Source organism: Ursus arctos, unplaced genomic scaffold (assembly GCF_023065955.2).
Source record: "Ursus arctos isolate Adak ecotype North America unplaced genomic scaffold, UrsArc2.0 scaffold_23, whole genome shotgun sequence".
Taxonomy (NCBI): Eukaryota; Metazoa; Chordata; class Mammalia; order Carnivora; family Ursidae; genus Ursus; species Ursus arctos.
In genome coordinates, this window is record NW_026622908.1 from 29755171 (window position 1) to 29774940 (window position 19770).

Genomic DNA, 19770 nt, shown 5'->3' on the forward strand with positions numbered 1-19770 from the left:
AGGAAGCCAGTCCAAGATGGAATAGCAGTGGTTCTGAAAGTGACCACTGGACCAGCAGCGTCCACATCATCTGGAAGCTTGGTAAGCTGCTGGCCCCTTGCAGGAAAGATGGCGTCCCTCTGTGGGAAGGACAACAGAGTGGACCCTGATGAGCTTAAAGATGCCCCAGCCCCACTCCCCCGACTTGGTGTGGAGATTCAATAAAGGAGACGTTTTACTGGAAAGAGAACATTCATTGAGCATGCACAGTGTGCAAGAGGGGTGAGCGTTTCATGAACTCTTCCACACTTAATCCTCAACAGCCACTCTCGAGACCGGTATCATTACTCCGCTTGCACAGCTTTCGCCCAGAGAAGTTCAGTACCTTGCCTTGCCTTGGGTCACAAGGCTCCCAGATTGCTGCCTGGTCTTCGTGATTCTCAGACCACCCTTCCTTCTTCACCATTATGCCCAACCGTGGTTCTCAAACTTGCTTGTGATGCAGAAGCACCCAGAGACCTTGTTAAAACAAATTGCTAGGCTCCCACCCCAGAAGTTCTCATTCCGTGGTCTGGGATGGGGCTCCAAACACACATTCCTAACAAGTTTCCAGGTGCTGCTGAGCCTGCTGCAGGTTGAAGGACCATGCTTTGGGAGCCACCGCGCTGGGCTGGGATCCAGCTCCCCGCCCTACTCCACCCAGGCAAAACGGGCATAATCATACCCTCCCCACAATGGCGTCCTTGTGAGATGCCAATGAGATAATGGGAGTTAAAGAGCTTTGTCAGCTACAAGGTGAATGGTCCTGGTCATAAAGAGGAAAGCTGCTGGAGGCTGGTCCCTCGGGTCTGGGAGCGCAGAGGGCTGGGATGCAGGTTCGGGCACCACAGCCGTCTGGAGATCTCTGCTGTCCATCTTAATTCTGAGTCACTTCTTAAGAGAGAAAACCAGCTTCTGGGGCTCAGGCCAGCAGCCCTTCCTGCTACCTGCTTCATCAACCCACGCCTCCTCCCTCAGCTCAGGCAGCTTGCTGAGCACAGCCCCAAAAGCGGGCTGGCCTGGGCCACTTTTCCAGGAGCCAGTCCAGGCAAGCTGGGACCGCATCAAGCTTGTGATTCAGGGCTTGGGGCCGGATTCTGCTCCCCTCCAGCGTGAGACTCAGAGGCCACGACTTCCCTTCTCTGAGCCTCGGGCCGTTCACGGGTAAAATGGGTACAACAAGAGTACCATCGCGTAGAATTGTGCGCATTTAAGGCATTTAAGCCTTTTAACATGGCTTGCCATAGAGCCGCTGGCGAGGGTCCAATCAGTGGTTGTTGTTAGTATTTTCAAAAAGTGCCTGGGCGCAGGCCGCCTGCTGATAAAGCCCGGACTTGGAACGCAAACCGCTCCCACGCCGTCCCAGGTCGCACCCGGATACACCCGCCCTGGAATGCCAGCTTGGGGGCGCCCGCCCCGGGTTGGGGTTGGCAGGGCAGAACAGGATTAGGGAGGCACTAAGGCGGGGAAGGGCGAGCTTGGGGCGGGGGTTTGCCCGAGGGGGCTGGGGTAGGCCGGGAGGAGAACGTGATCCTGGCGGGGTGGCGGGAGGGCCTGGGGGGAGGCTGGGACGGACGAGGAAGGCCCAGAAGGGGCGGGACCGTTAGGCAGAGCAGTGAGTGGGGCTTCCCCCAAGCAGGGCTCGAGCGCGGGCCCGACCCGGCCGGGAGCCAGGCTTCAGCCGCACAGGGCCGGGCGGCAGGAGGGGCGCGGAGCACAGATCTGAGGAGGCAGGGCGAAGAGGCGGGTCCGGGGGTGGGGCTGGCGGGGTGAATTAGGGAGGACAGCGGGCGGGGCGGGACAAGGGGCGCCACCCACCCCCGGACGGGGGCGGGGCTGGCGGGCACCTCCTCGGGAGGCCTGGTGGGCGGAGCCGGATCCGGCCCGGAGCCAACAACATTCCCGCAGGGCAGGGGGCGTGCCCAGGGCGTGTCCTCCAGGGGGCGGGGCCTGGCCCAGGCGCTGCGTTCCCCGACGGCCGCCGGGAGGACTGCCGAGTGACTGAGCCCAAGGGCTGCGCAGTCGGACGCTGAGGGGCGCGAGCGGGCGACGCGGGGCTTGCAACGCCGAGCAGAAAGCAAAGCCAGCAGGTGAGAAGGGGCAGGGGGGAGACCGGCCGGACAAACAGTAGCAAAGTTAGTTTTCGTCCCCACTTCCAGAGCCCGCTTGGGCAGCTTTCTCGGAGCAAGTGACAGATAGGGCCACGGAAGCAGCTGGTGGGTGAAAAGGAGCCTAAGTCCCCGAGTCCTGACCCCCAGTTCTCCGGCTGCGTCGTCTACCAACTGTGTGGCCCCGGGCCCGTCCCCCCACCCTGCTCTGGGCTTCTCGGGTTCCATAAACGCAGGAGGTTGAACCAGGTGAACTCCGAGTTCCCGTTGGCCTTTCTCGCAAAAACCCCGGAAGGTGAGTGCTGGCAGGTGAGCGCGGACTGCAGTTCAGCCACAGGTATTCACAGCCCGCTGCCCAGCCCTACCTGCCTGGTGGCACTGAGCCAAGGGAACTCTCCCCGAACGTTAAGCGAAGTACTTTAAAGTTCGCACTAGTTCCTCGGATGGGGCTTGAACCCACAATTCTTGGGAAAGCAGCCTAAAGCAGGGAAATGTCAGTCGCCCCTTTCCCCCAACACCGACCTCCCAGTAAGACTTCAGACCACAGCCTCAGTGGGGCTTTTGTCCCCTTCCTGGGGCATTTCCAGGTGAGCTGGCCTGGGAGGCCCTGGTTGGAAACCAGGGGACAAGTTCTTATGGGGGGGGAAGAGGAGGGAAAACCCCGCCAAACTTTGGGCCCAGAGTCAAGCCCAGGGTGCAGGGCTCTTGCCGTATGCTCGGGGTTAGTTCCTTGGGCTGTTGGTTTCTGTTCCTGGTACTAGCGGGTGCTCCGTGCCAGGGCCATAGTAGCTGGGCAGCCTAGTTCAGTGGGCAAGATCTTAGGCTCTGGGGCCAAACTGATTAGGATTCCATTCCCCTCCAAGTTTCAGTTTCCTCATCTGTAAAATGGGAGTCCTCACAGAATCCAAGGGCAGTCGCGAGGACTAAATAGAATAATTCATGTCCAGTGTTTAGCAAGGCGCCCTCACTATATGACAGCTGTTCTGATGCAGAGGGGCAGCTGATGGGCTGGCTTCCTGCCTCGGAATGAGCCTGTTTTTGGAGGGCTGGAGGCTGGCTGCAGCCCCTCCTGACCTTGTGAGTACCAGAAATTGCCACCTGCCACCTGCATCACTTTGTCCATTTCAGGTTTGGGGAGTGTGTCGTCTGGACCAAAGAGTGGCTGAGTTTTCTGTGATAGTGCTTGAGGTCGGTGGTTGTCCAGTTACTTAAAGCCGAAAATGTTTGCTGAGCACCTACTATAGATTAGATGGAGTTGGGGATACGGGGGTGACCTAGCCAGACCTGGGCTCTGCCCTCATTGTGGGTTGCTGACAGTGAGGGCTCCCCCACCCCCCACCATGCCCCTGCTGGGGAAGATAACACACACCCAGGGCTTGGGGCCAGATGAGATTTCCTGAGTCTGTACTGCTCTGGTGTCTGGAACCCAGCTGGTCCACTGAACACTTGGCTTGGGGTGAAGGTGAGGGTCAGTGTGGGCACTTGTTAACCCATTCAATCAAGGCTGGGCACCGAAGGAGACTGGGGGTGCTGCATGTCGGTTCCCTGAATGTCCTGGGGAGATGAGCCATACACTTTGGAACTAGCTAGAAAGTAGTATGGGACGGAGTCTGACTGAAGGCTGTACTATAACGAGGAGACAGTGTGTGTGCCTCTGGGAGGGGAGAGGGATTAGAAGCAGTGAGACACTGGAGAAACCAGGCAGAGCGTGCGGGGCTTCCTGGAGTTGGTGACACTTGAGCAAGACTCTCTGCCTGGGCTCCCAAGTCCTGGTTGGGCTTGGATCAGCTTGGGGCCACAGATTCCCCTGTCCAAGCATGTGAACAGCGTAAGATTAGACTGGTGTTGTGGGGAGGAAGAGGGTCAGTAGGTGGGGCCCATGGGGTAGGGGAATAGATGTTCATTTCAAACAGTACTTAGTTAGCAAATACTGGAAGTCTTCCCTACCACCCCTCCAGCCCACATGATGCGTGATGAAGGATGACACACTGCCCCCATCCTCCGTTGCTTACCGTCTGGGAAGGGATACCAGTGACTCTGATAGGAGATAAATGAAAAAAGTATTACAGGGAACTTCATGGAGGAGGTGGAATTTGGGGTGGGTCTTAAGCACTGGGAAGGTTTCCTCAGCTACAATGAAAAATTTTGGGCAGAGGAAAATACCTAGGCAAAAGCAGGAGGTCAGAGTGTTCAGGGAATTTTTAAGAAACTGCTAGGCTGATCAGTCTGGCCGAAGAATTGGGATCCCGCAGGAATGTGAAGAGGGGAATGGTAGGTTGGAACAACTCGTGGTGGGCCTTCAGTGCCAAGGTGAGATGTTTGGATCTGATTTGTAGAAAGTGAGAGCCACTGAAGGTTTTTGAGCCGGGAAGTGACATATTCAGAGGGGCACTTTAGGAAAGCAGTCTGCCAGATGTGCTGGGGTAAGGGACCCCGTGGTCAAGGGAGAAGGATCCCATGGCTGTGGTGATGGGGAAGGAGGGACCTGCGGGCCTTTGGGGATGTCTGCTGCTAGGCGTGAAGGAAGAGGCACCATCAGACGGGTGGGAGGGGAGCCAGGGTGACTCGGGGAGGGGAGAAGAGAAAGGATCCACATGTATGCCCTGTTTTTCTTTCTGTTCCCCCACCCAGCCCTGACCCTGGTGCATAGCAGGGGCTCAGAGGCCTGGGAGGGTGATGCATGCTATGGAGTGATAGGGAGGGAGTGGTGGGAACTTGCACCAGTCAGCACTGGGTTTGAGAGCAGGGGGGTTGGGGAGAAGTGCCTGCGGCTCTCCCCCTCCTGGCTACAGCCCAGGGAGGGCTGGGGTGAAAGGTTAGCCTGTGGGGACACAAATTTCTCACATGTGGGGGGGTGAATTTTGGTTGGCTCTTCTGAAGTTTTGGCAATGTGGGGCAGTCCCCCTCTCTCTTAAAGCTTCAGACTTTTCATCCACTGCCTGGAAGCTCCCCCCCCATTCCCCCCCCCCATTTCACCTGAAGACCAGACAGCCCCCTCCTGGCCTGAGGCTGAGCAGACCCAGGCCCTCAGCATTCCTCCGGGTGTGGAGCATCTGGGGCCAGCTGGCACCCCCTGGTTTTGGCTTGGCCCTGACCCTTTCCTCCAAACCGTTATAACCACTTCTTCCATGGGAAGCTCAGAGGGGGCGGTTATGATTTAATCAAGAGCATCAAACAGTCAGGAGTTGGCTCAGTTAGAGGTGGGAGGGAGGCAAGAGCCTGGGCCCCTCTGTGGGACAGGATGGGGCCAGGGCTGGGGGGCCTGTTTCATCTCAGCAGGAACTGCCCTGCCCACCGGCTTTCCCTTCTGGAAGCCTGGATCTGAGGAGCCAGGAGGGAAGCCCAGAGGTAAACACAGTGAGCAGTGTGGTATGTTGCTTCCCTCCTCCCCTCGCCCCCTCCCGATGCTGCCTATGAGGAGGCCAACCACAGGCTCGGGGCCTCTGTCACAGGCCCAGTTGGTGTCTCTGGGGGCTGGCTGGTTCCTGACTCACCCCTGGGGTTCCCCCTACACGTTGGTTTTCCTGTCAGCAGCTGATTCACTCTGTGCTGATATGGATGAGCAGCTGAGGGGAGAGAAGAGGCCTTGTGTTCTGGTTCTTGGAGTTAGTTCCAACTCCTTTGTTTATAGGCTGTGTGACCTCAGATGAGTTCCTTCTCCTCTCTGGGCTTCCCTTCTCTGTCGTGCTAATGGTGTCTTTGTTCCTTCACTTTTAGGAAGGTCTGTAGCCTGGGATCTGTTTGTAAAGTAGGGCACACGTGAGCACTTGCCCATGGATATGCACACATCCGGTGAACTGGGGGATTCCTCTCACATGGGCCATACTTGGGCGCACCTCCTTACCTTTGCTTACCCCACCTGAAGCCACTTACCTCCCTTCTGCCCGTCTGTAGATCAGGGAGATCATACAGCATGGTGGCAGAAAGCTGGACTCTGGAGCTAGAATCTTGGTTCTGCCCCTTCCTAGCTTTGGGACCCTTTCTGAGCCTCAGTTTCTGAATCTGTAAATTGGGTAATGGGAGCAACCTCGTAGGGTGACGTGAGGATAGAACAAAAAAGTGCATTCCCTGGGGCATGTGCCTCCCCAGGGTGACCCCAAGCTTTCTGAGGGTAAGGGGGTCTGAACATGGATAGCAGCTTTTCTCTAAACCCTTCCTTTCCCTCCCCCTTCCTCTATGCTTGTCTACACTGAGTACTTTCCTCTTCTTCCGCTGCTCTTTTTGGCATATGGAGCGTCTCCATGAACCCTCCCAGGCAGGGACTGCCCTGTCCATCTCTGTGTCCTTGACTCTGGGCACAAGGCCTGGCACACAGCAGGCTGTCAGGAAATAATGGTTGAATGAATAAGTAAGTGATTCTTCTCGGGGTGGCCCAGTAGGACCCAGCTCGGTGCCAGATCCTTGGCAACTCCTTGGTAAAGACCCTGGGAAGCAAGGGTCTGGATGCCCGTGCCTTGCCCTTCAGGCCTGCCCATCCTGCTCCTGGAACCTGAGTCCAGGGAGGTGAGAATGGTTTGGCTGGCCTGGGACTGCTTCGGTCAAGGCTTCAGCTTCCCTTGTGAGGCCTGGCCTTTCCCCTCCTGAGAGGGGAACAGCCTGACTTCCTCTAGCTCCAGCCTGGGGAAGGCGCCCCTTTGACCCTTAGTGAACCCTGACTCAGTTCGCAGTAATTTGTGGAAGGTGCTACTGTCTGGGGGCACGGGCTCAAGGCTGGGGGAACAGGAAGGTGCCCTCTGGGAGGCCCATCCCTGCCAGTCTCTTTGCAGGCCACCACCTCTGTCACTCTGGGAGGCCCCTCACTGTCCCCTCTGGCTTCTTTCCCCAAAGTGGGGGCTTCTGACTCTTCTCTGGGCCCTGTGCCTGACTTTCTTTGTTGTCCTGAGTCGGGATCCAGGATAGAAGTTGTTGTTTCTGAATGTAGGCTTCTAGAGCCAATGTAGGAAAGGGGACAAAGGCTGGGGGTTAGGAAGGCTGGGTTCAGATCCTGGCTCTGCTATGAGCTTGCAGAGTGACTTCGTCCAGGGAGATGATCCTCTAGGTTGATTTTCTTATTCTTCAGGCAGTCAGTGCTCCCTGGGGTCCAGCTGGGGGTGGCCCAAATTGGGAAGGAACCGTAAGCAATGTCACAAACCTAACTGCCCAGAGATGATTCCTGCCTCTTCTACTTACTTGCTGGGTGAGACCTTGGGCAAGTGTCTTGGCCCCTCTGTGCATCTGTTTCAGCATCTAAAATGGATCATGATAGTATTTACCTCATAAGGTTGTTGAGAATGATGTGAATTAATATATATGTAGCACTTATGACATGTGCTGGGCCCATAAGAAGTACTATATACATATATATATCAGCTGTTTTTGGTAGTGCTGCTATTATTAATAGGAAGCAGGATTTAAATCTCTGGGGGGCAGGAAAGCTTGGTGAATAGCCTGAGTGTGGGGCTCAGAAGACCCCAGCCCATCATCCTTTACTTGCCATGTGACCTTGGGCAAGTTACAGCCTTACTTGGGCTGCAAAACTATAAACTATTATCCTGCATTTGCTGCAATTGGCTTTTGTAAGTGAGCCACACGGGATGACGCAGTGGGAAGTCGCGGGGTTTTATTCAGAAAAAGGACACTGGGTGCCGAGCCCATTCTCCTGCACTGAGACAGATAGCCACTGTAGGTGGGCCGGTCCTGGTGCTCCCGTTCAGAGCTACCCCCACCCCACAACTGCACTCCAGGCTGAAAAGTAGATGAATAAGGACATTTAAATACACAACAATGGGATTATACAGATCAGATTACAGACCTTTATTTTTTTACTTTTCCCAATTTTCTGAATCTTCTGCAATGATTCCATATTCTTATGCTCAAGAAAGAAGGAACACACTTAAGCCATAAAGCTATGGAGAAACTTACTAGACCTATTTAAACAGAAATGTATTATTTGAACTTGTGATCACATTCTGGGTTTTGTTGTTGATAAATCATATTTTTTTCCCCAATGGGGGTGGGTATTGGTTTGAAGTGAGTATCAATTTGCCAAGCCTTTTATGAAAAGATGGAGGGAGAGTCTTTGGAAGGAATGGCTGTGTCCACTGGCCTCCGAGCCTGGGAGACAAGAGTCAGATACGGTTGGGAATGTCATCCACACTTCCATCCCGAGCCATACATTCTGAGCGCTGCCTGTTTAGAAAGCTTTTCAACAGTCCTTGACACCAGAGGGCTTGATTTCCTCATGTGTAAAATAGGGATGATAATAATATCTAATTCAGGGCCGTGCTGTGAGGATTAAAGGCGCTTGATACATATTGAGGTTTTAGAGAGAACCCCTCTTCTGAATTTGGAACCAAATGGAAACAGATGACAGAGATGGGGCTCCGACAGGAAGCGTCAACACTGAGAAGGCTGGCCGGAGAACACGGCTTTAGACGGGGGGCCCGGAGGGCTTTCTAACCGTCTGCCCTCGAACTGGCAGAGTTACCTGTCCGGGCACAGGCAGCGCTGGACAGGGGCCAGCCTCCCTGCAGGAACAGGTGGTGGCCGCCGAGGGCAGCCCAGATGGAATGCCGTATGCAGGCAGCCCGACTCTGGGGGAGGTGGGGCCCCGCAGAGCATGCCCAGTGTGTGTCTTCTAGATGAGCCAATCACATAAGCCTCTGTTGGGGTCCAGGAAGTAAAGGAGGGGGCGGAGCGAGACCAGAGGTGTTCTCCTGGTAGAGGTCCCTCCTTAGGGAAACAAGTGGAGAGGGGAATATGTGTTCCACTGATAAGGATAAGGCACTCTGATGCCAGGTGTGCAGTAAGCACTCAATAAATGTTAATTTGTCTTTGCTAATAATAGTGATAACAATGAATAATTCTACTACAGTTGGAAAATCACGTTCACACTCACTGTTTTAGGAGACGGTTTATTAGAATGTTGTTGCAATGGTACCCGATGAGATGCCCTGGTATGTAGAGGAAATAGAAACCCAGTGTGGGTGCGGGAGGGTTGGTTTGTCTGAGATCCTGCGTAAGTGAGTGGGTGGCTAGTCCTTGGGTCACTGTGGGTCACATAGACAGCCCATCTCCCTGACCTCTCTTGACCACATGGCGGGGGAGTAACTGCGGCAGGGAGGATGTGTGGGTCTACTTGCGCTGAACATTTAGAGGCTTTCCGCAAGGCCCTCCGATCCCCTGTCTCGCCGCCCATGCCCTCTCCTGGCAGGGTTATGCGGCAGGCTCCTCTTCTGCCTCTTCAAACCGTGCTTCTCAGGAATCCCTTGGGAGCAAGCTGCAAGTAGGGCACCTAGGGGCTAGCTCGTCCTCCTACCATCTGCGCCCCTTTGGGCAAGTTTCTCAACTGCTCAGAACCTTGGTTTCCTTATCCCTGAACTGGGGGCTGATAGTGATAGCTCTCCCGCGGCTTGGCTGCGGGAGGATTAAATGAGGTGATGGATGTGGGTGAAATGCTTAGCATGGGCCCAGCGTGGAATGCACCCTCAGTAAAAGCCAGAGAATGATAAGTGAAGGCTGCTCCTGCCAGTCCTATGGAGTCTTCCTCCGCAGGGGCAGGGGTCTGTGATGTGGAGTGAAGGAGATTTCCAGGGCTGTTTGGAGTCCTGGGGGTCAGGAGGGCCTTAGGCTTCAGTGGGCTTAGTCCTCGATGGAACTGCCTGAGCCCAGCTTTCACCTGGGTGTTCTTGTCTTAGACTGGAAGTTAGGGGCTTGTGTTTACACTAACGGGATTATGGTCCTGTGAGTAGCTCGATGGTTCATTGAGCCACTCTACCTACTGCGTCTACTGGACAGCATCTGGCCTTTGCTTGCATACCTCAAGGCTTGGAGAACTCACTTTCAACACTGCACAGATCTGACTCTTGAAAAAAAAATATGGTATAGAATTTGAGCAAACCCATCCTCCCATAGCTTCCACTTATGGTCCTGATCATGCTTGTTGGAATGATGTCCACATGGAATGTGAACACTCCCTGGGGGAGACCAAGTCCCCCTTGTAACAGAGGCCACCCTAGGCCAGTGGTTCTGATGTAGGAAGGATATTTCTGTTAACTGTTTAAAAACGTCATCTCCAGCTGAACTAGATGGGCGGTCACACACACACACACACACACACACTTTATAATTATTGAGGAAATATTTTTTGTGGAAAAATTTGGAGGTTAAGGGATAGATGTAAAGGAGGCAATAAGCACTCAGAAATAAGTACTGTCAACAGTTTGGTGTTCACACACACACGCACCACACACCACACACATACACACACACCACACACACACACACCACACACACACACACACGCACCACACACACACACATACACACGCACCACACACCACACACACACACGCACCACACACCACACACATACACACACACACACCACACACACACACACGCACGGTTGGGATTATACCATATGAACCACTTCCTGTGCTGCCACTCCGGGTTAACGTCATAGAGGGAGGATAGTTCCGTGTCATCAGTATTCTCCCTCAGCATGTTTCCCAGCCCGGTTGTATCGCACTAGTAGATGCACCATGACCCAGTCGAACATTCTCCTGCTGTGGCACATGTAGGCCATGTTGAATTTTTCCTTTGCTTCCACGTTGCTAGAGTGACCTCCTTGTCCATACACGTATCTTGTGCTCACATCTGATACTCTCCGTGGAGTGAATTCCTACAAGAGGCTTTCCAGTCAGGTGGTTTTTAAACTCACGGTCTGAGGACCAGTTCTCAGGGAAAAACTCTTTCCCCAATACCCACCAGAATGTACCCCCAGACTTAGCTCCAGCCCCACTAGAGAGAGAGGGCACTGTGTCCCCAGGGGCTAGGTAGGACGCTTATAGAAGGAAGGAGGCTGGTGCTTGGGGGGTGTGTGTGGAGGGGGGAAGTAAGAAGGAGAAAGACAGATACGGGGAGCTTTTTCTCTTCAACTAGAGTCTGACTTTTGACCCTCCTCCTGTCTCCCTTCCAGGAGCCTGTGGTGTCATTAACTAATTATGAGATCTCTTTACTATTTAATGACCTTTCTCCATGGTGACGCCTTCCTTCTCAACAGCCTTCTGGGGGCCAAGGAAGGGGAAGATGAGTCCGTGGGAGGAAGTTTGTCTGGAGGAGGATGTGGGTCGTGGAGGGGGGCAGTGGTTCTCAAACTCTGACATATGGCAGAGTCTGCTGGAGGGTTGGTTAAGGCCCGATCATACCCGTCAGGTTTCTGATTCCATGGGTCTGGGGTGCAGCCTGGGAATGTGCATGGTTAATAGGATTCTAGGAGATGCTGTGGCTGCCGGTCTGGGAACTACAACTGGAGAACCAGTGGAGTCGTGGACTGGGGTAGGGGAGGCTGTGTGGTGACTCTCAGCTCCTGGTACTGCTGACAGCAGGAACCCTGTCCTGTTTGGTAAAGGCTTGCGTGAGGCCTAAACTCACCTTCCCCCTGCCTCCATCTCATCACCTTTTCCAGTATGTGCTGTTATATATTTATGTGCAGGAGGATAAGATGCTTAGCACCATCCCCATTTTACAGAAAGGAAAACTGAGGCCCTGAAGGCAACCTACTATGTCCAAGATAGCCCTGAAAGCCATCAGGAGCACCAGTACAGGAACCCCGGCCTTCTCACCACCTCTCCCTGCCCTGTCCCCCCTCAACACCCCGCCCCCTGCCGCCAAACTATCACATACTCTGGGCTTCCATCATGCGGGTCTGCTGTGGGGGCAGAGGCACCTTCCGTGAGCACTGTGCCAGCCCCAGGGGACCCCAAGTGAGGGGGCTGGGAAGGCAGGTTCCCCCACACTGTCTCTGAATCAGGGTCTTGCTCTACTTTTTATTCCCGCCCCCTAGCCATTCAGTACCCCGCCCACTAGCCATTCAGTACCGTGACTTTCTTCTAAGATCTAGTGTTCTCCAGGCTGTTTATGTGCCCAGTTATAGTTCGGGGCATTTTTCTGGGAAGCCGCAGAAACGTGTGTCTAAGCCTGGCTGTCTCCTGGCAGGCACAGCAGAAGAAGAGAGAGCCCTCATCTGTGGGGCATCTAAGACGTGCCAGGCCCTGCCCTGGGCACTTTGCCACCATGGCGTCAGTCACCCAGCAGCACCCATTTTACAGATGAGGACGTGGAGGGTCCTAGGGCTGTAGCAGCTTGCCCAAAGTCACAGCTGAAGGGCGCGGAGCCAATCTTCCATTCCCAAACTCCCTGGTCTAGAGTGGCAACTGGTCCTGGATCAGAGGAGCTGGGATGGCAGGCGGAGGGTTGCAGCCTATCAAAGAGGGTCAGCACCGCCGCCCTGGGATTCGGAGTCTTGCTGTGGGCGGGCCCTGGCCTAGCCATCAGGAGACCCAGGTCAAATGGTGCTCTGCTGCCACCTGGCTGTGTGACCTTGGGGAAGTCACTCCCCTCCTCGGGGTGTTGGAGTTCTCATTTCTGCTAATGATACCTTATGCTTTATAGCTTTTCGCCGTGGACATTTTCTCACGTACTTTTTCCCGTAGGCCTCCCCACACCTTGTGAAGTAGGCTGCCAGGGTATTATTTCTGAGCCCACTTTACAGATAATGACAGGCTGTGGGTGACACGTCCAGGACCCTACAGCTAAGGAGGTGCTAGAGCCAGGACTTGAACCCCTATTGCATTTGCTCCCTGTCCTGAGCCTGGCCCATCGCCCCAGGCTGCCTCCTTGGCAGGGAGGGAGAACTCTGGCCTCCTGTCTATGCTCAGCCTCAGCATTGGCGATCCCAGGGCTCTTAATTGGGCTGGTGGGTTTTGGGTGGGAGGGGCTCTAGGAAAGAACTAGACTGGGATGCTTGCTCTTGGCCAGGCACCTGTGGGGGGGGGGAAGGTAGGGTGGTTCAGGGCGTCCCCGTTACCGGCTCCTGCCTGGGCGTTTGGGGCCCCTGGCCGGTGGGGTCTGGCCTAGCTGCCCCTCCTACCTCAGCCCCTGGCTTCCCCTGAGGATTGTATCTGCCCTCCTGCACTCCTGCACAGTATAGAATTTTCTGGACTCCCAGCCTGGGGTGCCTGGGCCCTGCAGCTCCATCTGAATGCCCTTACCTCTTCTCCTGTCCCCCGACTTGAGTCTTCCTCATCCTTCGAGGCCAGGCTCCGGCCACCGTCTTCCCTGGGGCCCACAATGGCGCGCTGGCCAGGCCGGCTCGGCTGTCTGGGGTTCTGTCTAGCGGGTGAGCTGGTTAACCAGGTTAGTTAATTCCCCACCAAGACCATGAGAGCAGGGGCTGTGGCTGCTGTGGGTCTGAGCCCCCCAAGGGTCTGCCAGGCTGGCAGGGCTCAGGGTGCTGGGTCTGTGTGAGCTGGGGATGGCTGACCCCCTCAGGGTTGACCGCAGACCTGTGGGCTCTCACACTTTGTGACCTCGAGCAAGTCCCCTATCTTCTCTGACCTCTGGCTTCCGTCGCCTAAAAATAAGAACGCTACTTTCCTCACTGACCACTTGTGAGGCCTACATGAGATAAAGTGTGCAAAACACCTACCACTGACATCTGGTGGGTTCGAAGTGCTCAGGAAATGCCTATCCCTCCCCTCCCCTGCAATCAGCTCAGGCTTCAGTCTGCCTCCACCCACCTAACCGCCTGGAGAGGGTGTCTGGTTGAGCCTTACTCTAAGGCCCATGTTGTATCTGTTCTAGCCTGGGGGGTGTTCTAGGCTGATAAAAGGGACAGATTGGGCCAAGGGACAGAATCCGCTGCCAACAAATGTGTTTACTCAGGCTCTGCTAGTTCCAAGTTGTGACCCCGGGCACAGTACCTCCCTGCGCCCCAGTTGAGCCTCAGTTTCCCGATCTGTAGAAGGGGGATATTCCTACCTTCTGTGTTCTTGGGATCCCACTAGAAGCTTCCTGGTAGGGTAGGGGTGGGAATCCTGGTGGCCTGAAGCCCTGAGCGCTGCCTGCCGGGAGCCTCGGGTCCAGCCTGCTGTGGGTCATTAACACATCTGTTTTCCCACCGCAATGCCGACAGTCCCCCCTCTCTCTCTGGCCACTGGAGGCTCACCAGGCCATTCAGCTCTTGGCTCTGGTCCTGATGTGCTGGGTCGCCTGAGGGGAAGCAGCATGTCTGGGGGCCAGACCTGAGGCCCTGGGTGACTGTCTGAGACCAACATGGTGTCACCTCAGGTCCCTTGGCTGAGAACTCTTGGAATGCCATGCCTGGTCCCTGGGGCCCACGGGGGACACAGACCCTTTCCTGTAGCGCCAAGCACCTTTCCTTTCCATGTCTGTCTGTCTGTACACCCCTCCAGTTCCCTGTGGCCTGGAACCTTCTCACGGTGAGAATAATCACATGTGCTTCCCTTTATTGTGCTAGGGCATTTTTAGTCCTCAAATCTCCCACCTCCCTGTACGGTAGGAACGAACTCTTGTTATCCCAGAGAGGGAAGGGGGCTTGCCAAGGCCCACAGGCAGGACTCACGACCTTTCCACCCACTGCCGCTCCCCACCTCTCTGCGTGCTCACATTCTTGGCTCAATTTTGCCTTGCAGAGACATGCCCCAGCAACTGGCAGTGGGAAGCCATTAAGAGGAGGTGGAAATGGCAGAGCCCTAGGTCTCCAGGGTGAAGGGTCCTAGATTCCCGCCCCAGGAGATGTGGGAGCTGGCATAGGGCCTGCCCCATTGCACAGATAGGGAAAGTAAGGTTTAGGGAGGGGCAGTGATTAGGGGGAGGAGCAGCTGGGCTCTGTTCCTCTCTGCTTCCACCTCGCCAGGGCCCCGAGGACTCAAGTTAGGGGACCCCATGGGGCTGTTTGGGACCTGGGTGCTCATTTGGTCTGAGCTGCTGTGGGCTGAGGTCCAGTCCTCTGCCGGCTTCAGCCACCGCAGGTGGTCTGTGGGAGGCTCCAGTGGCCCTTCGGGTGATACAGACCCAGCCTGCTCAGAAGGGGACTCTCAGAGGGGAGCAGTTTCCGCCCATGGCTCTGCCTGGTGCTCCCAGAACCAGGGGGAGGCCAGGACTGAGGAGAATGTGCTGGGGAGGGGATGGGCCATTGTTGATGGCTGGTTGGGGAGAGGACGGTGTGGGTAAGAAGGGAGGGTGCCCCTCTCAGGGAGGCCACAGGGAAGGCGGGCTCTTGGCCACAGAAGAAGGTGAGGGGTGAGCATGGGGGAGGCGGGCCTGGGCTGGCTCCCAGGGCGGATCCTGCCTGGGTTAGCAGGGCCTGCGTTCCTGGGTGGGTTTTGCCTTACGCTTCCTTGGGGGCTTGCTGTGCAGATGTGAGAGGGCCCTCCAACCCCCGTGGGTTGGAGTCGTGAATGCCCAGGAGGCTCCCTTCACCTGGGATCTGTCTCTGTCCCCCGCCCCTGTCATTGTCTGTCTCTCTTTCCTTACCTCTGGGTCTCTGCCCTTTCCTGGGTCTCTTTTAACTCCTCACTCAACAACACGCCCACCAGTCTACCTCTGCCTGTCCTCCAGGTAGCTCTGAAGCCAGAACGTCTCCAGAGGTGCCGAGGCCCAAGGCCACCCTGGCTGAGGCGGCCCAGGCCCTGCTCCTGGGCAATCGCAGAGGACCTGACAGGACTGGGGCCCTCTCTTCCTGGGGATGGAGCCCCAACAGGCTGTGCCCCCGCTGTCGGGTGTCTGGGCTGGCTCAGTGGTCCCGACCCTGCCTGGGAACCTAGGGCTTGGGCTCTCCCTGCCATATGGGAGGTGCTGCCCTTCATCCCAACCTCACAGGCCCTGGCTGCCTACAGCCATCTGTGGAAATGAATTTCTCCAGGCCACTCCTCTCTGGAGCTGGGTGCCTGCCCTGGGGAAAGCTGGCTAAGCTGGAGTCAGGGGCCCGTGTGCTGGCCAGGTTGCCCTGGGCATCCCAGATGTCAGAAGCTCTCCGGATGCAAGAGGAGGAGACTCAAGGAGGAGGTGTTCTTAGCCACGCTGTCCTGCCCCCACCAGCCATCAACAACTCTGTCCCTCTTCCCATCAAATATTCCTAGAACCAAATGGCTCTCAGGCCTAGGGGGGCTGAGAACTTTAGCCTTGGGAGGTAGGAAATATTAGCCCATTTTACAGATGGAGGGAACCGAGGCTCAGAAAAGTCAAGTAACAAGTGTAGACAGAGCCAGGGTTAGGCCCCACGTTTGTCTGATGCCCACCCTAACTACCCACGGTGAGAGAATTAGGGCTACCAGACAGTGCTCTGAGAGAGTCCGTGCAGGAGAGTCTTCTGGGAAGGCTTCTTGGAGGAGGTGGCATCTCGGCTGCCTGTTTTCTTTCTTCCTGAGCCCAGTGCCTCAGGAGAGGGTGCTGTGACTGAGGAGCCTGCCTGATGCCATGTGGGGTCCCTGATTAGAGTCCCCTTCCTTCTCCCTAATTGCCTCCCGGGGGCCCACCCTTAGCACCCAGCCTCAGTCTCTTAGGAACCCCAGCCCTGGCCCAGAGGTGAACCCTTTGTTAAACACTTGCCCCCAGGCTCTGCGATGGGTGTGCAAGCTGGTCCCTGGTGCCTAGTGTGGTCCCAGAGCGTCTTCAGTTGGCTGGGTTCAGAGGCTGGGCTGTAAACCCCGGGAACGTAGGCTGGGCCTTGGTGAGGGTATTTCAGTGCCCATCGTTTATAAATTGGTTTCTGCAGGCAGCATGGCGTGACAGCAGAGGGTCGGACTGGTGGGGTTCAGCTCGAGCTTTACGGACTGTGTGACCTTGGGCAAGTCACTTTCCCACCCTGAGTCTCACGTTCTTCACCCCTAAACTGGAGTTCAAAGCAGTCGTCGCCTCGTTGGGTCATTGAAAGGATGAACCAAGCCACGTGAAGCGCTGAGCACAATCTCTGACCAAGTAGTAACCACATAAGCATTAGCTTCTGTAATTGTTCGGTACCGGAGACTATGTTCTCAAGTGCCTCTCTGGTCCAGCAGAGGGAGAGCGGGAGGCCAGGTGCTGCTAGAACGCTATGTTGGTGTGTAATTTCTCACTTGCTTGGCTCCGTCCCTCCAGACCGGGCCCTCCCTGAGGGCAGGGATGGGTTTCATTCATCCTGTTCCTGTGTCCAGGTCCTGCCCACCTGGAGTAGGGATTCCACGCACTGCCCCGGGCTTGGCTCAGGACGGAACCTCTGAGTATTAGTGGCCACTTGGAGCCCCTCGAAGGGCAGCGCCTCAGACCTTCTGACCCACGGGCCATTCTGGGGGAGGCATGCTGCCCCCTTTTGGGTCACCCATGCTGGTCAGGTCCGGGTTCGTGTCCTCGTGTTTCAGCCTGGCCCTGCGCAACCATCGCCAAAGGACACAAAGCTCAGCTGGGCCCCCCTCGGCCACATGACAAGGGCAAGTGCCACCACCTTCTGGAGCCCCGGAGATCCTGCTTATAAAACAGGGACAATGAAGCCCCACTCTCCACCTCACAGAGTGGTGTGGGGTTAAACGAGGCCAGATTCGTGAAGCAGTGGTCACATGGGGGTGCTTCCATAAATGCTCATGTCATTCATCTGTCCTCCCTCTGCCCCACGTCGGTTTCAGGTTCTTGGGGACAGCAAGCTTCCTGGGGCACTTTGTAGGCACCTGTGTGTGTCCTGCATCTCCAGGGACAGTTTTCTTGCACACCCTCCCCCTGCCATGTAAGGAGGCATTTTTTGCTCCTCCCCACAGTCTCGGATCTCTGTATGCTTGCCTCCAAGGGCTTGGCAAGCTGAATTTTCCACTTTCTTCCTGGCCAAGCCTTGATATCCCCATTTGACGCTGAGGCTCAGGGTGGGTAGGAAACTTGCCAAAAGTCACACAGCTCTGTGAAATGGGATTGGCATTTAGGTCTCTCTCAATCCAAGGGCCATATGACAGCCGGATTCATCATTCTATCCCAGCCATGGTTCGAGGGCCCACCTGGGAATCAGGGTCTTCCTGCTGGAATTTGGGGCTCCTGGACAGCCTCTCAGCCAGTTGTAAATATTCCTCTAACTTAGGGCTTCCCAGTTGATACACTGAATGTGCCCAGTGTGTTAGGATGGTTGGTTATCTTCTCAGCCCCTGGGAACAGAGTCCTGGGCTGGTCACCTCTGAGCAGGCATGTTTCTGTCTGTTCACCTCAGTTCGAGAAGTCGGTGATGTCAAAAGCATCCTTCTGGTGCCGTGGATCAGAGTATGTAAACCCTAGAACCAATGTTGGGAGGGAGCAGGGTCTGCATGGGGCCCAAGTAGGCTGCTAAGAAGGCCAGAAACAGTCCAGCAAGGGAGTCATGGAGAGGGAAACGTCAGAGGCTATGGCTCAGCCTCAATTTGAGTCTTTGGCTGCATGGTGCCAGGTGGAGAGGCTGGAACGCTCAAGGTGTGAGCTCTTCCGATGCTGCACCCTCTGTCAGAGTGACCCCTTCTTCATGCTGATGGCCTTGCAGGCTCATTGCTTGGGTTTTAAAGCAGAGCCTCCTAGGAAGAGCCACATCGAAGAACATACTGGCCCGGATTGGTGGGGTTGATCTTTTCCTTCCTAACACGGAGTCGAGACTCAGCCTTGGAGCTGGGGCAGGATGAGGGGCAGGAGGCAGGCAAGCAGGCAGAGCATGGAAGGGTGGGATGAGCTGGCTCTATAGTCTACCTCATTCACTTAGGTGGCAGGTGACGGGGGAGCTCTGGTCTCAATTCAGAGCTGAATTTTAATCAGGCTTAGCCACTTACTTGTGTGGCCTTAGGCAAGTCGCTGAACCTCTGAGTCTCAGTTTCTTTATCTGTTAAATGGGGATAACACTATCTCGGGGGAGTTGTTATAGAGATTAAATCAGAGATGGTGGGAATGGTATGATACCAACTATAAGGTGCTGTTAGACCTCTTCCACAGTCTGGCCGGGGGGTGGGAGGGTGCTGCCTATGTTCCTGTGGTACCCCTGGCCTTCTTCCCTCAAATGCCAGAGGTCCATTCCAGCTTCAGGTGTTCGGGTCCTCAGGAGAACCAGAGCCTGTCACCCTGGCTCTTGGGATTGTGTGGCAGGAGTTGTCTTGCTGGGCCTCGGGTTCTGCATCTATAAGACGAACAGGAGGGCTTGGGTCTTCAAAATCCTGTGATTCCGGGGAGGGTCTGATCTGGGTGAGTGTCTTCTGACCCAGGGTGGCAGAGGTGGCGCCCCCGTGTTAGAGAGGAGAGATTTGGGGGCCCAGAGAGATTCAGTAACTCCCTTGCTCAAGGTCACACAGCTAGTAGGAAGCAGAGCTGGGATTCAGACCTAGGGCTTGAAGGGAACTTGAGCCTAATCGTGTTCTGTGGCCTCGTGATTTTCCTGTCACCCAGAGAAACAGCCCTTTAGCCTTTTCTTTTCTGTTTTAACAACAACAACAACAAAAGGTAAGAGCAGGGAGTGGAAACTAAGATCGGGAAGAGGTCATAAAGCCAGCCCCTGGAGCTAGCTGGGGCTTCAGGAAACATATCACCTGTCACACGTGAAAACAAACACAGCCACCTGGGACCAGCCTCTTTTTATGGATGGCCAGGACAAAGTCCAGAGCACTGGAGAGCTGAGTGGCTAAGGCCCAGCTCGCAGGTGCGGAGCGCACAGATAGGCGGGCTTCCAGAGCAGAACATCTAGGTGGGGCTTTCTCATTCCACCTGCCCGAGCAGGCCGGCTGAGCCCACACAGCAGGCCGGCTGAGCCCACACGGTGAGATCAGTTGTCAACTCACTGAACTGGCTGGACCTCCAGGCCTCAGGTAGGACCCTGAGGCACAGCCAGAGGCTC

General features: G+C 55.7%; 1 protein-coding gene across 1 annotated transcript in view; it reads left to right on the forward strand.

Annotated features, from left to right (window-relative positions):
- Window positions 1-1952: 1952 nt before the first annotated feature.
- Window positions 1953-19770, forward strand: part of CD82 (CD82 molecule) — a 50608-nt gene continuing 32790 nt past the window's right edge. Inside the window, exon 1 of the mRNA XM_026512068.4 lies at window positions 1953-2108. The gene's annotated coding sequence lies outside the window, so the exon portion shown is untranslated. The remainder of the gene's footprint in view (window positions 2109-19770) is intronic.